General features: G+C 43.0%; 1 protein-coding gene across 3 annotated transcripts in view; it reads right to left on the reverse strand.

The window, feature by feature from the left end:
- Nucleotides 1–576: 576 nt before the first annotated feature.
- LOC126365965 (probable asparagine--tRNA ligase, mitochondrial) overlaps nucleotides 577–19,876 on the reverse strand; it is a 97,887-nt gene continuing 78,587 nt past the window's right edge. For 2 of the 3 annotated variants that reach the window (XM_050008761.1, XM_050008760.1), the window contains one exon: nucleotides 577–798. The gene's annotated coding sequence lies outside the window, so the exon portion shown is untranslated. Of the gene's footprint in view, nucleotides 799–14,276; nucleotides 14,396–19,876 lie in introns of all 3 variants that reach the window. The other variant, XR_007566281.1, reaches the window with a different exon arrangement.

The following is a 19,876-nucleotide window of genomic DNA, read 5'->3' on the forward strand; positions in this document are numbered from 1 at the left end:
GTAAACAGTTGTGACTTCACGCTCATCGGAGGAAATTTTCTGTTATGAAGCATTGCGCAGTCTTCCTTTTGCTGTTGGCAGACACTTGCATGAGCACTGTGTGTTGTCGTATATGGTGCACTTCCACTGCAATTTAAGTTTTTTTCATTTTTACTCTCGTTTATGTTTTATTGTTGAAGTATTATTCTGCAGTAGCCGCATACAGTAATATCCCTTGTTAGAGTAACGGTTCTTACCAGTTAAAATTACAAAAATTTAACTGAAAACTAAAACAATGAAAAATTCCCAGAATTGTAAAAAATTCCTGGGTTTTTCCCTGTTTTCTCCTGGACGAAAAAATTCCCGAGCTTTTCCCGGATCTCCCAGTTGTCCCGGTTCGTATACACTCTGTACGTACTAAATGGTAGAGGATATTTCTTACCTTTTTGTTAATTTCTAATCTCATGGCTTACATTGTTGACATCTTGAACAACTTACTTCGCTCCACGTTTGAGCCATGCTCGCAATACAGCCCATTATGAAGATATTTTTTAATATAAATATAACAGCTTATTTATTTACAACAAAATGTACATAAAAATGTTCAACAAGAGGGTTTAATGCAAACAGCATTTTATACAGTTACAGAACACTTCTTTCCATTTTTTGAGACAGTTTCGGGGATTCAAGATATCCTCAAAAGCCTTAATTGTTTGGCTACTCACTATCCAAACTTTGGCTTGGCATTTCTATCATCACTTCATGGAAGACAGAACACAGTACACTGCAGACATTCCTTCCTGGTTCTTGCTTCAATTCCTAAAACAGAATATATGTCTAAAAAAGATTTACACCTACATTATATTTATTAAAATGACACATAAAATTTATAATTAAAAACAAAGAACAAGAATATGTCTGGAAAACATACACCAATAAACTTAGTAAAACAGTATTTTTCTCCAAAAATTTGCACCAGAGTTCAACATGGTTGTTATTTCATTAGGACATAATAATAAAAGGCAAACAGTCTGTTGCAGAATTACTGCTCTGCTCTGTGAGTAACAAAACACGGTATAAGTCTGCTAAGTCTTTACCAAATCGGGAAACAATCTTATGGCTTTTAATAAGTCTTCCGCTGTTCATGGATGACGTTTAATTGTAATGAAAGACTTTGACATCTTTCTTTTCAACAGATTTTTGTGTCATTATGTAGAACAAAGAACTTTTATTTTTCTTCAGAGAATTCAGTCCATTTGTTGGAGGAGAGAGACTGTAAAATAATCAAGGCATTCTTGCAAAGAACTTTAAGTACGATTCTCTATCTGGCATTTAATACTTTTCATGATGTTCAAATCAATCAATACAAATCAATTAAATCAATACAAATTTATTTCAAGTTAGTGTCATTTCCTTTACTTTCACTCGTTTTGATAGAGATAGTATGACATACGATTGACAACCTTCATTCTGTCCATCGTTTAAAGATCTGAAATATAAAGGCTGTGTGTTTTTAGTTAAGAATCTGTCTATGACATAGAATTAAATTGCAAGGCATTTTTGGTGGTCTCTCAATACGCACATTTTTTGATGTAGTGTCACATGGTCGCAATGAATGGTACAGCAATATTACTGTTTGAAACTGTAGAATTTTCTATCAACTTTGATCACAAGGGTCTTTTATATTTTATTTGATTCCTAATTTCAATCAATTATGATAATCTTCCTCCCCCCATGAACCACGGACCTTACCGTTGGTGTGGAGGCTTGCGCGCCTCAACGATACAGATAGCCGTACTGTAGGTGCAACCACAAAGGAGGAGTATCTGTTGAGAGGTCAGACAAACGTGTGGTTCCTGAAGAGGGGCAGCAGCCTTTTCAGTAGTTGTACGGGCAACAGTCTGGATGATTGACTGATCTGGCCTTGTAACACTAACCAAAGCAGCCTTGCTGTTGTGGTACTGTGAACGGCTGAAAACAAGGGGAAACTATGGCTGTAATTTTTCCCGAGGGCATGCAGCATTACTATATGGTTAAATGATGATAGCGTCCTCTTCGGTAAAATATTCCAGAGGTAAAATAGTCCCCCATTCGGATCTCCGAGCGGGGACTACTTAAGAGGACGTCGTTATCAGGAGAAAGAGAACTGGCATTCTATGGATCGGAGCGTGGAATGTCAGATCCCTTAATCGGGCAGGTAGGTTAGAAAATTTAAAAAGGGAAATGGATAGGTTAAAGTTAGATATAGTGGGAATTAGTGAAGTTGGATGCCAGGAGGAACAAGACTTCTGGTCAGGTGAATACAGGGTTATAAATACAAAATCAAATAGGGGTAATGCAGGAGTAGGTTTAATAATGAATAAAAAATAGGGATGCGGGTAAGCTACTACAAACAGCACAGTGAACATATTATAGTGGCCAAGATAGACACGAAGCCCATGCCACGACAGTAGTACAAGTTTATATGCCAACTAGCTCTACAGATGATGAAAAAATTGAAGAAATGCATGATGAAATAAAAGAAATTATTCAGATAGTGAAGGGAGATGAAAATTTAATAGTCATGGGTGACTGGAATTCGACAGTAGGGAAAGGGAGAGAAGGAAACATAGTAGGTGAATATGGATTGGGGCTAAGAAATGAAAGAGGAAGCTGTCTGGTAGAATTTTGCACAGAGCATAAATTAATCATAGCTAACACTTGGTTCAAGAATCATAAAAGAAGGTTGTGTACATGGAAGAATCCTGGAGATACTAAAAGGTATCAGATAGATTATATAATGGTAAGACAGAGATTTAGGAATCAGGTTTTAAATTGTAAGACATTGCCAGGGGCAGATATGGACTCTGACCACAATCTACTGCTTATGACCTGTAGGTTAAAACTGAAGAAACTGCAAAAAGGCGGGAATTTAAGGACATGGGATCTGGATAAGCTGAAAGAACAAGAGGTTGTACAGAGTTTAAGGGAGAGCATAAGGAACAATTGACAGGCATGGGGGGAAAGAAGTACAGCAGAAGAAGAATGAGTAGCTCTGAGGGATGAAGTAGTGAAGGCAGCAGAGGATCAAATTGGTAAAAAGACGAGGGCTTGTAGAAATCCTTGGATAACAGCAGAAATATTGAATTTAATTGATTGAAAGGAGAAAATATAAAAATGCAGTAAATGAAGCAGGCAAAAGGGAATACAAACGTCTCAAAAATGAGATCGACAGGAAGTGCAAAATGGCTAAGCACTAGAGGACAAATGTAAGGATGTAGAGGCTTATCTCACTAGGGGTAAGATAGCTACAGCCTACAGGAAAGTTAAAGAGACCTTTGGAGAAAAGAGAGCTACTTGTATAAATATCAATAGCTTAGATGGAAACCCAGTTCTAAGCAAAGAAGGGAAAGCAGAAAGGTGGAAGGAGTATATAGAGGGTCTATACAAGGGCGATGTACTTGAGGACAATATTATGGAAATGGAAGAGGATGAAGATGAAGATGAAATGGGGGATACGATACTGCGTGAAGAGTTTGACAGAGCACTGAATGACCTGAGTCGAAACGAGGCCCCGGAAGTTTACAACATTCCATTAGAACTACTGACGGCCTTGGGAGAGCCAGTCCTGACAAAACTCTTCCATCTGGTGAGCAAGATGTACGAGACAGGCGAAGTACCTTCAGACTTCAAGAAGAATATAATAATTCCAATCCCAAAGAAATCAGGTGTTGACAGATGTGAAAATCACCGAACTATCAGTTTAATAAGTCACAGCTGCAAAATACTAACGCAAATTATTTACAGACGAATGGAAAAACTGGTAGAAGACGACCTCAGGGAAGATCAGTTTGGATTAGAAATGTTGGAACACGTGAGGCAATACTGACCTTACGACTTATCTTAGAAGAAAGATTAAGGAAAGGGAAACCTACATTTCTAGCATTTGTAGACTTAGAGAAAGCTTTTGACAATGTTGACTGGAATACTCTGTTTCAAATTCTAAAGGTGGCAGGGGTAAAATACCGGGAGCGAAAGGCTATTTACAATTTGTACAGAACCAGATGGCAGTTATAAGAGTCGAGGGACACGAAAGGGAAGCAGTGGTTGGGAAGGGAGTGAGACAGGGTTGTAGCCTCTCCCCGATGTTATTCAATCTGTATATTGAGCAAGCAGTGATGGAAACAAAAGAAAAATTTGGAGTAGGAATTAAAATACATGGAGAAGAAATAAAAACTTTGTGGTTCGGCGATGACATTGTAATTCTGTCAGAGACAGCAAAGGACTTGGAAGAGCAGTTGAACGGAATGGATAGTGTCTTGAAGGGAGGATATAAGATGAACATCAACAAAACCAAAACGAGGATAATGGAATGTAGTCAAATTTAGTCGGGTGATGCTGAGGGAATTACATTAGGAAATGAGACACCTAAAGTCGTAAGGAAATTTTGCTATTTGGGGAGCAAAATAACTGATGATGGTCGAAGTAGAGAGGATATAAAATGTAGACTGGCAATGGCAAGGAAAGTGTTTCTGAAGAAGAGAAATTTATTAACATCGAGCATAGATTTAAGTGTCAGGAAGTCGTTTATGGAAGTATTTGTATGGAGTGTAGCCATGTATGGAAGTGAAACGTGGACAATAAATACACTCCTGGAAATGGAAAAAAGAACACATTGACACCGGTGTGTCAGACCCACCATACTTGCTCCGCACACTGCGAGAGGGCTGTACAAGCAATGATCACACGCACGGCACAGCGGACACACCAGGAACCGCGGTGTTGGCCGTCGAATGGCGCTAGCTGCGCAGCATTTGTGCACCGCCGCCGTCAGTGTCAGCCAGTTTGCCGTGGCATACGGAGCTGCAGCACAGTCTTTAACACTGGTAGCATGCCGCGACAGCGTGGACGTGAACCGTATGTGCAGTTGACAGCCTTTGAGCGAGGGCGTATAGTGGGCATGCGGGAGGCTGGGTGGACGTACCGCCGAATTGCTCAACACATGGGGCGTGAGGTCTCCACAGTACATCGATGTTGTCGCCAGTGGTTGACGGAAGGTGCATGTGCCCGTCGACCTGGGACCGGACCGCAGCGACGCACGGATGCACGCCAAGACCGTAGGATCCTACGCAGTGCCGTAGGGGACCGCACCGCCACTTCCCAGCAAATTAGGGACACTGTTGCTCCTGGCGTATCGGCGAGGACCATTCACAACCGTCTCCATGAAGCTGGGCTACGGTCCCGCACACCGTTAGGCCGTCTTCCGCTCACGCCCCAACATCGTGCAGCCCGCCTCCAGTGGTGTCGCGACAGGCGTGAATGGAGGGACGAATAGAGACGTGTCGTCTTCAGCGATGAGAGTCGCTTCTGCCTTGTTGCCAATTATGGTCGTATGCGTGTTTGGCGCCGTGCAGGTGAGCGCCACAATCAGGACTGCATACGACCGAGGCACACAGGGCAACACCCGGCATCGTGGTGTGGGGAGCGATCTCCTACACTGGCCATACACCTCTGGTGATCGTCGAGGGGACACTGAATAGTGCACGGTACATCCAAACCGTCATCGAACCCATCGTTCTACCATTACTAGATCGGCAAGGGAACTTGCTGTTCCAACAGGACAATGCACGTCCGCATGTATCCCGTGCCACCCAACGTGCTCTAGAAGGTGTAAGTCAACTACCCTGGCCAGCAAGATCTCCAGATCTGTCCCCCATTGAGCATGTTTGGGACTGGATGAAGCGTCGTCTCACGCGGTCTGCACGTCCAGCACGAACGCTGGTCCAACTGAGGCGCCAGGTGGAAATGGCATGGCAAGCCGTTCCACAGGACTACATCCAGCATCTCTACGATCGTCTCGATGGGAGAATAGCAGCCTGCACTGCTGCGAAAGGTGGATATACACTGTACTAGTGCCGACATTGTGCATGCTCTGTTGCCTGTGTCTATGTGCCTGTGGTTCTGTCAGTGTGATCATGTGATGTATCTGACCCCAGGAATGTGTCAATAAAGTTTCCCCTTCCTGGGACAATGAATTCACGGTGTTCTTATTTCAATTTCCAGGAGTGTAGTTTGGACAAGAAGAGAATACAAGCTTTCGAAATGTGGTGCTGCAGAAGAATGTTGAAGATTAGGTGGGTAGATCACGAAACTAGGGAGGAGGTAGTGAACAAGATTGGGGAGAAGAGAAGTTTGTGGCACAACTTGACTAGAAGAAGGGATCGGTTGGTAGGACATGTTCTGAGACATCGGAGGGATCACCAATCTAGTATTGGAGGGCAGTGTGGAGGGTAAAAATCATAGAGGGAGACCAAGAGATGAGTGCACTAAGCAGATTCAGAAGGATGTAGGTTGCAGTAGGTACTGGGAGATGAAGGAGCTTGCACAGGATAGATTAGCATGGAGAGCTGCGTCAAACCAGTCTTAGGAATGAAGACCACAACAACAACAACAACAACAACAACGATAATCTTCAGTTCAGTCTGTGTTAAAGAAATTGTATGAAAACTACGGAATTTTTAGCCTAGAATAGCAAAACAGCAATGCTAAATACATATTTTTTCACTATACTGGTAAGTGTAAGTAAATTAATATGATTCTAGACAACATTTTGATCAATCCAATTCACAGAAGAGTTTCAATCAACTCAATTCACAATAGCGAAATAGCAGAAAAGGAACTAAAGAGAATGTGAGATTGAAGCATTTTAGAAAAATGTGACAATAGCTATCCCAATAATTTAAGAGTAAATGTAACAATTCACCGAGACGTAAAGACTGAGTGTTCGAAAAGCAAACAAACACGACTGAAAACTTTACTAGTTTTCAGACAAATTCATATTCATGCCAGGGTAGAACTCACGCACAATAACATGGATCCCATATAGAAACGTACTCTGATCCTGCGCGCTGAGCAAGTACATCTCTATGTTTGGAAAGCCTCAGTTGAAAGTCACCTGCCAACCTATGCAGTTCAAGCATTCTTTCACTGCTATCACTTTACTACATAGTGTGACATCGCAATCTCCGCGTACTGTAACTGCAGGGAACATTCTTCATGAACAGGTAAATGCGATTGTACACACTGCTACTAAGTTAATGTTAGAAGAGGCAAACGAGGAAGCAAAAATCTCCTTAAGACTGTGCCCGAGAGGTTTGTAGGAAACGATAGCTATTCCAGTTGCACAATAAAGAGACTAAAGGATGAGAGGAAAAAATGTAGTTACAGGTATTTCCCAAGGCTTAATCACTTCAGGAAAGGCACAGGAGAAGATAATTTTATATGTAAGTACACAACTATTTCTTTTTCAGTATTCTGGTGAAAAACCACTGACACTGAACTCCTACATCTGTGTGAATTATAGGTTGTATTGGCATAACCTGTTGATCTGATCACTTGGAGACTTGCTAACTGTGACTTACAAGTGAGATGTGCATTTGTGTGCACGTTTCAGTGGTCAATCTGCACTTCCACTACTGCATGTTCACAAATGAACTCTGTCATGAACCAGACTGATACCCCTTCAGTTCATCTACCTACAAGATGGCCGCATCTATCTACAAGATGGCCACCAAGTGAATTCACAGGTATTTTCTGTGGGGTCACCGCCAGACACCACACTTGCTAGGTGGTAGCCTTTAAATCAACCACGGTCCGGTAGTATATGTCGGACCCGCGTGTCGCAACTATCAGTGATTGCAGACTGAGCACTGCCACATGGCAGGTCTAGAGAGACTTCCTAGCACTCGCCCAGTTGTACAACCGACTTTGCTAGCTATGGCTCACTGATACGCTCTCATTTGCCGAGACAATAGTTTAGCATAGTCTTCAGCTACGTCATTTGCTACGACCTAGCAAGGCGCCATATTCAGTTACTATTAATATTGTGAATCATGTACCATCATGAGTGACGTTCATCATTAATGGATTAAAGTTAAGTATTCCACCAGCTACGTCCGTTTTTTCTAAATTCTAATTTCCTTGTCCTGTTCCAGACCTCACGCCAGCATGCATGAGCTAAAACGCGTGCCTTTCGGCCTCCTCTAGTAACGCGGTGTTGGCTCTCCTGCCAACCACAAAATTGGCGACGAGGCAAAACCGCGTTCTTCTCTAAACTGCCCTGATTTACTTGTGTAATGGCTTCGCCACAATCTCCAGATGTACTGTCCGAATTTTATCGCTTACAGAATCAGCAGACGCAGGCATTACTGGATGCCCTTGGACAGCTCGTCCAGGGTCAACGTGCGATGCAAAACGACGCGGCAGCAGCCGCTCCACCGCTAACGCAGCCACAACACGCAGTTGCACCAACTTTTCGATCTTTTGATGCTGCACTGGAAAGCTGGATGGAGTATTCACGCCAATTTGGATTCCATCTCGCCGCCTACAGAATTCAAAGTAACGAGCGGCAGCCTTTTTTGTTATCATCAGTCGGGGTGAAGACGTATCGTGTGATAGTCAAATTATTTCCCCGACGTGACGTACCAACTTTGTCCTACGAAGAAATTTTGTCTGCATTAGATGCATATTTCAAAGAATCAGTCAATGTAGTTGCGAAAAGGTATACCTTCTTTCGTGCAAAACGTACGGCAGGTCAGACTAATTAGGAGTGGGTTGAAACCTTGCAAGGCCTTACTAGGGATTGTGCTTTTGAGTGTCAATGTGGACTCCCTTATTCAGATACTATGGTACGTGATGCAATTGCACAGAACGTTTCTGATGTTCGTATAAGTGAACAGATTTTGAAATTAGTCAATTCCTCCCTTCAATAAGTGATGGGCATATTGGATCGGCAGGACACACTTGACTTTGCTCAGGAATCTTTTGAAACTTCACCAGCCGTGTGTCAGGTTAACCGGCCCGCCGGGTGAGCTGCACGGAGCAGCAAACAGACCACGCGCCCAGCCACGCCGCTGCCGCCAGGCTCTCAGCCACGTGTGCCGCGCCGATAAGCAAATGCAGTGATCAAATCATGCCCGCGGTGTGCTACTAGATATTCGCGTGAGAATTTCCCGTCACGCCAAGCTATTTCCTTTTATTGTAATAAAAAAGGACATGTTCAGGGTGTTTGCCAGAAAAAGCTCAGATTGGAAGCTCAAAACCATTCAAGGCTCTTTGCTTCGTGCCGGAATCGGAATCGAACCAAGGATACTCAGGCTCGCGAAACTTCGACCATAGGAATTCATGTAGTTCATTCCACTCCGCCCAGTGCCACTCTCTCTAACAGTGACTGTGTTTGTCCCACAAATAATGTGCGTCGACATCGCCAGAACTCTCGTCAAGTCGCAAGTGATTTTGTACCAGTGTCAGTTCACGTTGCACGAGACAGTCGCTCTTGTCATCAGCAGGACAATAAACTTTTTGTAGACTTGGACATTAATGGCAAAGTGATACCATTCCAACTCGATACCGGAGCTGCAGTTTCACTGATCAAACAAGATACGTACAAACAGCTGGGCACACCTCCCTTGCGTGTCGCAAATGTTAAGTTAACTAGCTATTCAGGTCAAGAGATCCCTGTGCAGCCTTCTTGTAACATACAAAGGACAAACAAAATTTGAGTCACTTTACGTCTTTCATTCTTCTTCTGCAGTGCACTTGTTTGGTTTAGATTTATTTCAGTTGTTTAACTTGTCTATAGTAAATTAGGTCCTATCAGTGAACCAGACGGTGCCTTCAGACAGTGTTTCTTGTCTAGGTGAAGAATTTGCAGACATTTTTGCACTGGGCCTTGGTTGCGCTAAGAACTATAAAGCACATTTGGAACTGAAAGTAAATGCGCAACCGAAATTTTTTAGAGCACACAATGTTCCCCACGCATTGCGTGATGAGGTCGCAAAAACATTACACGATTTGGAATCACAAGGTGTAATTGAACGTGTGCAGGCTTCTCTCTGGGCATTACCCTTAGTAATTTTGCCAAAACCTTCAGGAAAATTGAGACTTGGTGTGGACTTCAAGGCAACAGTGAATCCGCAACTAGTGATTGCAACTTTTCCTTTAACCCACCCGGAACATCTTTTTGACAAACTGTGCCCGGGTAAATATTTTTCGAAGTTGGACCTAACAGATGCGTACTTGCAAATACCGGTGGACGAAGAATCCCAGCGCGTTTTGGTGGTTAACACGCATCTTGGTTTGTATCTACTCAAACAACTGCCATTTGGGTGTGCATCCGCCCCTACATTGTTTCAGCAATATCTACAAACTGTTTGTGCGTCGGTTCCTACTGCAACAAATTATCTGGACGATACTGTGATCTCCGGAAAGACAGAAGAACATTTGGCCAATCTCAGAACATTATTTCAGGTCTTGCAACAAAATGGTCTTCACTTGCGGAAGGGCAAATGTGTGTTTTTGCTCATGACTTGCCATACCTGGGACATGTACTCAATGCCCTAGGCATACATCCCAGTCCCACGCACCTCTGTGCCATACAAGACTTGCGTCGCCGCAGTATTTGAAGCAGCTACAGAGTGTGCTGGGAAAAACCTACTATTATCACCGATATGTTCCACACGCCTCTTCCATTTCTGCTCCGCTTCATCGCTTACGCCGTAAAGGTGTTCCGTTCATCTGGACGACGGAATGCGAACGCGCCTTGCACCAGTTGAAATCGGCATTGCTTTCCAATACTTGCCTTATGCCATTCGATCCCCAGAAACCCCTTTTGTTGATAGTAGATGCATCGGATTTCGAGATCGGTGCTGTGCTTGCGCACAAAGATGGATCGCACGATCGCCCTATTGCCTTTGCATCCAAATTGCTCTCGTCTGCGCAAAGAAATTATTCACAAATCAAGAAAGAAGCACTGGCTCTCGTATCTGTTGTTACAAAGTTTCATGATTTCTTGTATGGTTGTCACTTTACCATTATCACAGACCACAAACCTTTGACATCGCTTTTTCATCCGAACAAGCCTGTACCTGCATGTACAGCGCAGAAATTCATTCGCTGGTCTATTTTCCTCTCGCAGTACCGCTACGAAATCTTGTATCTGTCCACTGCCATGCACGGAAACGCCGATGCGTTGTCCCGCTTGCCTGTTGCTTAGGATAGGGCATTCGATTCCTCCGAACTTGCTTGCATGTTCATTGGTGCGGAAACCGATGACGTGGTCGAATCGTTTCCGATTGATTTTCGTCATGTAGCTACAGCCACAGCTCCTGACCCTGTCCTTGCTACCGTTCTGCGTTTTGCTGCTACGCAATGGCCCTTGTCAAAGTCACGGATCGGGGACCCGTTGGTTCGCTGATTTTTTGCTCACAAGGAGAGACTTTTTGTTCGACATGGTGTTTTGTTGTTGTGTTCTGATAATGATCAGTCCAGCGTCGTGGTCCCATGTTCTTTACAGTCCTCTGTCTTACACTTTCTCCACCAAGGACAGTGGGGTATAGTGAGAACGCAACAACTTGCTCGTCAGCACTGTACTTGGTTCGGAATCGATGCCGCGATTAAGAATATGTGCTCTTCTTGCATTGTGTGTGCCGAACAACAATCAGCACCACTGCTGAAATTCTTTGCATGGCCAAAAGCAACTTCCCCTTGGCAACGCTTACACATTGATTTTGCTAGTCCATTCTGGAATGCTCGATGGTTGGTTGGGGTAGATTCATTCAGCAATTTTCCTTTTGTTGTCCGGATGTCTTCCATGACGTCATCTGCCACCATCCAAGAATTATCTGCTATCTTTTGCATTGAAGGTCTTCCACAGACTATTGTTTCCGACAATGGCCCACAATTCACGTCCGCAGAATTTCAGTCATTCTGCTAGGCCAATGGTATTCAACATCTGACGTCCGCATTGTTTTCGCCACAGTCACACAGTGCCGCTGAACGATTGGTCAGGACTTTCAAGTCACAGATGTTGAAGTTAAAAGAGTCGCATTCTCGGGAGGACGCGTTATTGCTCTTTTTGTCCTCGTATCGCTCTCAGCCTCGAGATGGTCGCTCGACGGCAAAGTTGCTCCATGGTAGCCCTCATCGAACCTTGATGTCTTTGCTACATCCGCCGCATCAGGTTCCTGTGCAGTGGCAGACACCTGCTTTTGCCCCAAGCGACGTTGTCTACTACCGCCGCTACCGAGGTTCACGGCGTTGGCTCGAAGGGCGCATTCTTCGCTGCCTCGGACGCACTATGTATCTGGTTTTGGGGGCCTCTGGTGAGATGCTTCGGCATCTCAATCAGCTGCGCCTCTGTCGTCGCACGGGATCTGCTGCTAACCGTCTGCTTTCAGCGACGGTGCTGTCCGGTCAGCACCCCGAGGACCCATCTACTGGCTCGCCTCGGCCCCAGGTGTTACCGACGCTGCCTTCCATTTTGCCCCATGGTGACGCGCCGCCGCAGCCGCCCGCCGACTGTCCTCCCGCCGGCGACGCTCGCAGTGGACGCTTCGCTGCAGCCGCCGGGCGACTTCCTGGGTCACGGGCCACCGTTCGCTTCCCGGGACCAGTTGTCCTCCGACATGGAATTCTTGCCCGCTCCGGACCATGTGTCGTCTTCGCCCGTCAGGTGCCCCGGCCCGATGGAGGTTGACCCTTCGGCCCCTCATGTATCTCTACGGGCGCATAAACCGCATGTTGGCATGCACCCTGGAGCAGGTTTTCAGGGTGTTTCCTAGCTCCCCGAGTGCGGGTGGTACATCCTCGGCTGTTGTTAGGCTTGTCACATATGTCAACATGGGGTTCTCCCCACGCCGGGCGGAAGCCTTATACCACAACCGTACACTGATTTGTGGGGGAGGAATGTGGTGTCACCGCCAGACACCACACTTGCTAGGTGGTAGCCTTTAAATCGGCTGCGGTCCAGTAGTATACGTCGGACCCGCGTGTCGCCACTATCAGTTATTGCAGACCGAGCGCCGCCACATGGCAGGTCTAGAGAGACTTCCTAGCACTCGCCCAGTTGTACAGTCGACTTTGCTAGCGATCGTTCACTGACAAAATACGCTCTCATTTGCCGAAACAATATTTTAGCATAGCCTTCAGCTACATCATTTGCTATGACCTAGCAAGGCGCCATATTCAGTTACTATTGATATTGTGAATCATGTACCGTCAAGAGCAACGTTCATCATTAATGGATTAAAGTTAAGTATTCCACCAGCTACATCCGTTTTTTCTAAATTCTAATTTCCTTGTCCTGTTCCAGACCTCACGCCAGCTTGCACGAGTTAAAATGTGTGCCTTTCGGCCTCCTCTAGTAACACGGTGTTGGCTCTCCTGCCAACCACAACATTTTCTTTGTGTGCTAAAAGAACTTATTTAAGAGGAAATAGTATCAAATTTAAATTTTCTTTGTTTTGTATACTTGGTGTAGTGTCCATTCTTGTCACACAACTGAATATTAGCGTCCCAGCATAGCTTGTTCTAGAAAAAACTTTGTGTTATCTGAAGTCCTGATAATAATGACATAACCCAAAATTTTGCGTGACATAAACACAAAAAATTCTCTTGAAGTTTTCTTGATAGTGTAAAATTCACCAAAAAAAAGGCAGCTACTAGTTTCACCAGTGTCTACTGTCACAATAAAAGTGTAATTAAACATTTCTAAATCATATTTAACTAACACACTTTGTACTGTTTACTAGTTAGATAGATGCGATCTAGGCCAAAATTTTCCGAATTATAAATGTTTAAAAACCTGACCAAACATACTTCATAATGTAAATTCTCTAAAAGCAAAGTAATCACTAATTCATCCTTATGTCATTGTATCTCTAAATCAATACAAAAACAACAACAACTGCACATAAGACCTTTGCATAGTTTTTTGTTTACACGCAGCCAACATCGCGTCCTTGACAAATTTAAAACATTCTTGAAACTTAATTATTCTTTCAAAACTGACCATGAGTGAGAAATGTGGGAGATGTTATAGGGTAGTGAGTAGAGGGACTTGCCAATCTTGTAGGAAATATTTTCACTGAGGGTGGATGCAGTGGAGAGGATGTTGGGAGAACAGAAGAGGCTCTCTCCTGGAACTGCAGAGTATGCAGCAGGAACATTTTGATTGGGGAACAGGACTGACTGTTTGATAGATTGATTGATTGAGAGGGGTTATTTGACCAAACGGCGAGGTCATCAGTCTAGAGATGGGCAAACTCGTTCATCCTTGGGAACTAGTTCACTGCCGATTGTTCTTTTTTGAGAACTGTTCATTTTCACACGTTTACCGTTCATTTGTGCTTGGTATATGGTTCTTATGAAAAACTGAAAACTAATTGTGTAGGTGACTGAATGATGGAGGGCACCAAGAGGGGGCCCTTGCCTCCCCCCTCGAGTATACAGTTTTTATTCATAACGGAATTCTTACTCACTTTTAGAAGTAAATTCTGTGATTCTGCAGAACCTCTCGTTTAGCCAACCGTAGCCTTGTGTGGCTGATAGCAGAGAAATAATATAGGGTGGCGCACGGAAAACTGGCCCCGAGTACAGACTGCTCTCTAATTACGGATGATGTGTTGCCCATTACGAGCACATACAACAAACAGACAAACATGTAATAATTAGGCAGTGAAGAAATAACAAGCTAGTGCAAGCAACAATTGCGAAACAATTGATGACGACGTGTAGAGAGCTGGAGAAGAGAACATGAAAATCTCACGCAACACGCATGGACTATAGCTCATGTAGTCTTGTAAACCTGTTGGTGGCTGTTTCCCAACTTAATAGACCACAAGTGTCTTGAATAAAATCCTTCGTTTCAACTTCCACTAGACAGCTATGCTACGTTGTAAACAATAATCATTTACACAATATATATATACTTCATGTTGTCTCTGAGTTCGTAGGCGAAGTAGAGACTTTATGGAAGCATAAAATAAAATGTGGTTTTCTCATACTTGCGCCACACGCTTAGTAAAAATTAGCTGATGTTGCATTATTAAAGTTAATGCAGCAATAATAATGATAATGATAACAATAACAATAATAATAATAATAATAATAATAATAATAATAAAGTTTGCAGTAATAAAGTTTTTGGTTTGAAAGCTCCTTCTGAACATATGTTTTTGAGATAATAAGTAACTACGATTTTATGGCAATCTATATCTTTTCAAATGGAGAGGCACCGCTTTTCCTACCGAGCCTAAATGACCCACAACGCACTTTTTTTTTCCCTTCAAGGACACCAAATTAGCAGGCAATGCAAATTGATTGGAAACAACCAAACTTAAAATAATTAGAGCCTTCCTAAATGTAATATTTTGTATATGAAAGATACACGAAAATCATTTTATATGAATTTTCTTACACTAAAAATTAAGCAAATTATTGAAAGTTAGCTGTTAAATCAAATCAATGAAACAAAAATATATGAATAACAAAAAAAAATTGCCTTGTTATAAGTATGTCTTGTGCTGTTCATCGATACAATAAAGTGAGCTGATATGCCCTTTTGTTACCTGAAAAGACGTACTTATTACATACAACATAATTTTTATGTAATTTACGTAACTATAAAATACTTTTTGATTACCGGTCGTGGATGCTGAATAGTCTGAACCAAGTGCAAGAACAGTTTGGAACACATGTAAAATAGGCGAGCGCAGTGAATGAAACAAACAACTGGATATTGAACTAACTAGGAGCAGTTGGCAGAGGAACTGAGACAAGTGGTCATGCGTAGAACAACGAGTGCTGCCGAGGGAGACAGAGACTGAGACGAGCATGCGACCGAGGCTGGAACGAGAACTGCCGAAGTGACCGCCACCACCGAAGTGAACTAGTGAACTATGAACCGATCGCTCCTCGTTCCTGGGAACTATAAGTAGACCACCGCGACGGAAGTTAACTATGAACCGATCTTTCCTCGTTCCCGGGAACTATAAGTAGACCGCCGTGACCGAAGTGAACTATGAACCGATCGTTCCTTGGAATTCGTTCCTCGGTCCTTTCGTTCATCTTGGTGAACCGTTCCTTTGCACCCATCCGTTCGCGAACTACCCATATCTAAATCAGTACCGCAATTCTGAAGTGTGTTACAGAAGAAGGAGGATCTGCTAAAAATGAATGCGTCTAGTCAGGGGAGTCAAATTATAAAATAATGAACATTAAACACTCATGTTGTTGTGTTGTTGTTGTGGTCTTCAGTCCTGAGACTGGTTTGATGCAGCTCTCCATGCTACCCTGTCATGTGCAAGCTTCTTCATCTCCCAGTACTTACTGCATCCTACATCCTTCTGAATCTGCTTAGTGTATTCATCTCTTGGTCTCCCTCTACGACTTTTACCCTCCACGCTGCCCTCCAATGCTAAATTTGTGATCCCTTAATGCCTCAGAACATGTCCTACCAGCTGGTCCCTTCTTCTTGTCAAGTTGTCAACAATCTCCTCTTCTCCCCAATTCTATTCAATACCTCCTCATTAGTTATGTGATCTACCCATCTAATCTTCAGCATTCTTCTGTAACACCACATTTCAAAAGCTTCTATTCTCTTCTTGTCCAAACTACTTATCGTCCAAGTTTCACTTCCATACATGGCTACACTCCATACAAATACTTTCAGAAACGACTTCCTGACACTTAAATCAATACTCGATGTTAACAAGTTTCTCTTCTTCAGAAACGCTTTCCTTACCATTGCCAGTCTACATTTTATATCCTCTCTACTTCGACCATCATCAATTATTTTGCTCTAAAAATAGCAAAACTCCTTTACTACTTAAAGGGTCTCATTTCCTAATCTAATTCCCTCAGCATCACCCGACTTAATTTGTCTACATTCTATTATCATCATTTTGCTTTTGTTGATGTTCATCTTATATCCTCCTTTCAAGACACTGTCCTATCTGCTGAACAGCTCTTCCAAGTCCTTTGCTGTCTCTGACAGAATTACAATGTCATCAGCGAATCACAAAGTTTTTGTTTCTTCTCCATGGATTTTAATACCTACTCTGAATTTTTGTTTCCTTTACTGCTTGCTCAATATGCAGATTGAATAACATCGGGGAGAGGCTAAAACCCTGTGTCTCACTCCCTTCCCAACCACTGCTTCTCTTTCGTGTCCCTCGACTCTTATAACTGCCATCTGGTTTCTGTACAAATTGTAAATAGCCTATTCGCTCCCTGTATTTTACCCCAGCCACCTTCAGAATTTGAAAGAGAGTATTCCAGTCAACAGTGTCAAAAGCTTTCTCTAAGTCTACAAATGCTAGAAATGTAGGTTTGCCTTTCCTTAATCTAGCTTCTAACATAAGTCGTAGGGTCAGTATTGCCTCACATGTTCCAATATTTCTATAGAATCCAAACTGATCTTCCCCGAGGTCGGCTTCTATCAGTTTTTCCATTTGTCCGTATAGAATTTGCGTTAGTATTTTGCAGCCGTGACTTACCAAAGTGGTAGTTTGGTAATTTTCGCATCTGTAAACACCTGCTTTCTTTGGGATTGGAATTATTATATTCTTCTTGAAGCCTGGGGGTATTTCGTCTGCCTCATATATCTTGCTCACCAGATGGTAGAGTTTCGTCAGGACTGGCTCTGCCTAGTCTGTCAGTAGTTCTAATGGAATGTTGTCTACTCCCAGGGCCTTGTTTCGACTCTGGTCTTTCAGTGCTCTGTCAAACTCTTCACGCAGTATCATATCTCCCATTTCATCTTCATATACATCCTCTTCCATTTCCATAATATTGTCCTCAAGTACATTGCCCTTGTATAGACCCTCTATATACTCCTTCCACCTTCCTGCTTTCCCTTCTTTGCTTAGAACTGGCTTTCCATCTGATCTCTTGATATTCATACAAGTGGTTCTCTTCTTTCCAAAGGTGTCTTTAATTTTCCTGTAGGCAGTATCTATCTCAACCCTAGTGAGATAAGCCTCTACATCCTTACATTTTTCCTCTAGCCATACCTGCTTAGCCATTATGCACTTCCAGTCGATCTCATTTTTGTGATATTTGTATTCCTTTTTGCTGCTTCATTTACTGCATTTTCTCCTTTCATCAATTAAATTCAATATTTCTTCTGTTATCCAAGGATTTCTACAAGCCCTCGTCTTTTTACCAATTTGATCCTCTGCTGCCTTCACTACTTCATCCCTCAGAGCTACCCATTCTTCTTCTACTGTACTTCTTCCCCCATGCCTGTCAATTGTTCCTTATGCTCTCCCTGAAACTCTGTAAAACCTCTGGTTTAGTCCATTTATCCAGGTCCCATCTCCTGAAATTCCCACCTTTTTGCAATTTCTTCAGTTTTAATCTACAGGTCACAACCAATAGATTGTGGTCAGAGTCCACATTTGCTCCTGGAAATGTCTTACAATTTAAAACCTGGTTCCTAAATCTCTGTCTTACCATTATATAATCTATATGATACATTTTAGTATCTCCAGGCTTTTTCCATGTACACAACCTTCTTTTATGATTCTTGAACCAAGTGGTAGCTATGATTAAGTTATGCTCTGTGCAAAATTCTACCAGATGGCTTCCTCTTTCATTTCTTACCCTCAATCCATATTCACCTATTATGTTTCCTTCTCTCCCTTTTCCTACTGTCGAATTCCAGTTACCCATGACTGTTAAATTTTCACCTCCCTTCACTACCTGAATAATTTCTTTTATCTCATTATACATTTCATCAACTTCTTCATCATCTGCAGAGCTAATTGGCATATAAACTTGTACTACAGTAGTTGGCATGGGGTTCGTGTCTATTTTGGCCACAATAATGTGTTCACTATGCTGTTTGTAGTAGCTTAACCGCACTCCTATTTTTTTTATTCATAATTAAACCTACTCCTGCATTACCCCTATTTGATTTTGTATTTATAACCCTGTACTCACCTGACAAGAAGTCTTGTTCCTCCTGCCACTGAACTTCACTAGCTCCCACTATATCTAACTTTAACCTAACCATTTCCCTTTTTAAATTTTCTAACCTACCTGCCCAATTCAGGGATCTGACATTCCACGCCCCGATCTGTAGAATGCCAGTTTTCTTTCTCCTGATAACGACATCCTTCTGAGTAGTCCCCGCCCAGAGATCCGAATGGGGGACTATTTTACATCCGGAATATTTTACCCAAGAGGACACCATCATCATTTAACCATACAGTAATGCTGCATGCCCTTGGGAAAAATTACGGCTGTAGTTTCCAATTCTAAAAACTGGAAAAAAGGGGGGCGGTCATGGAGTCACAGACTGAGAAGACTGAAAGAAGTTCCAACTACAACCAACCTGCCCCTGCTCCAAGACTAAAGGAGAACCTTACATCTGGAAATAAAAACCACTTTCACGGAGGAAGCTGAGGGCCAGTTCAACCATTCATGGATTGTCTACTAATATTAATTTAAGGAATCGGGAAGATTATACTTAACAAGATGGGCCGAAAGAAGGGGACATTCCACCAATATGTGAGATGTCATCCGTCTGGCTCTACAACCGCATTGTGGGGGTGGGTCGTTACGTAGGAGGAAACAATGGGTGAGCCGGGTATGACTAATGTGAGAATGGCATAAAACAGTGGACTCTTTCCAAGAGGAGCAGAAAGAAGAGCACCAAACTGCAGTAGTCTCCTTGATTGAGCAGAGTTTACTACTATGAGCAGTAGCGCTCCAGATGACATTCCACACCGTTGGGCAAAGAGAGATTTGATGTAGATCTGCATATCTGCAGCTGCAATCATGAAAGGAAGTGGGGGTAAGTATCCGATTCTCTAGCCAAATGGTCAGCCAATTCATTTCCTTGGATGCTCATGAGACTCGGAACCCAGAGAAAGACAATTGAACAGGCGGCATGCTCAAGAGTAGAGAGAAGGTCAAGGATAGCAGAGACAAAAGGCTGATGAGAGTAGCATTAGTTGATAGCTTGCCGGCTGTTCATGGACTGTGAACAAATTAAAACACTGTGGAGGGAGGCCTGAGAAACAAAAAGGAGGACCCTGTGAATGGCTAGAAGCTCTGCTGTGAATACACTACA

Source organism: Schistocerca gregaria, chromosome 4, assembly GCF_023897955.1.
Source record: "Schistocerca gregaria isolate iqSchGreg1 chromosome 4, iqSchGreg1.2, whole genome shotgun sequence".
NCBI lineage: Eukaryota > Metazoa > Arthropoda > Insecta > Orthoptera > Acrididae > Schistocerca > Schistocerca gregaria.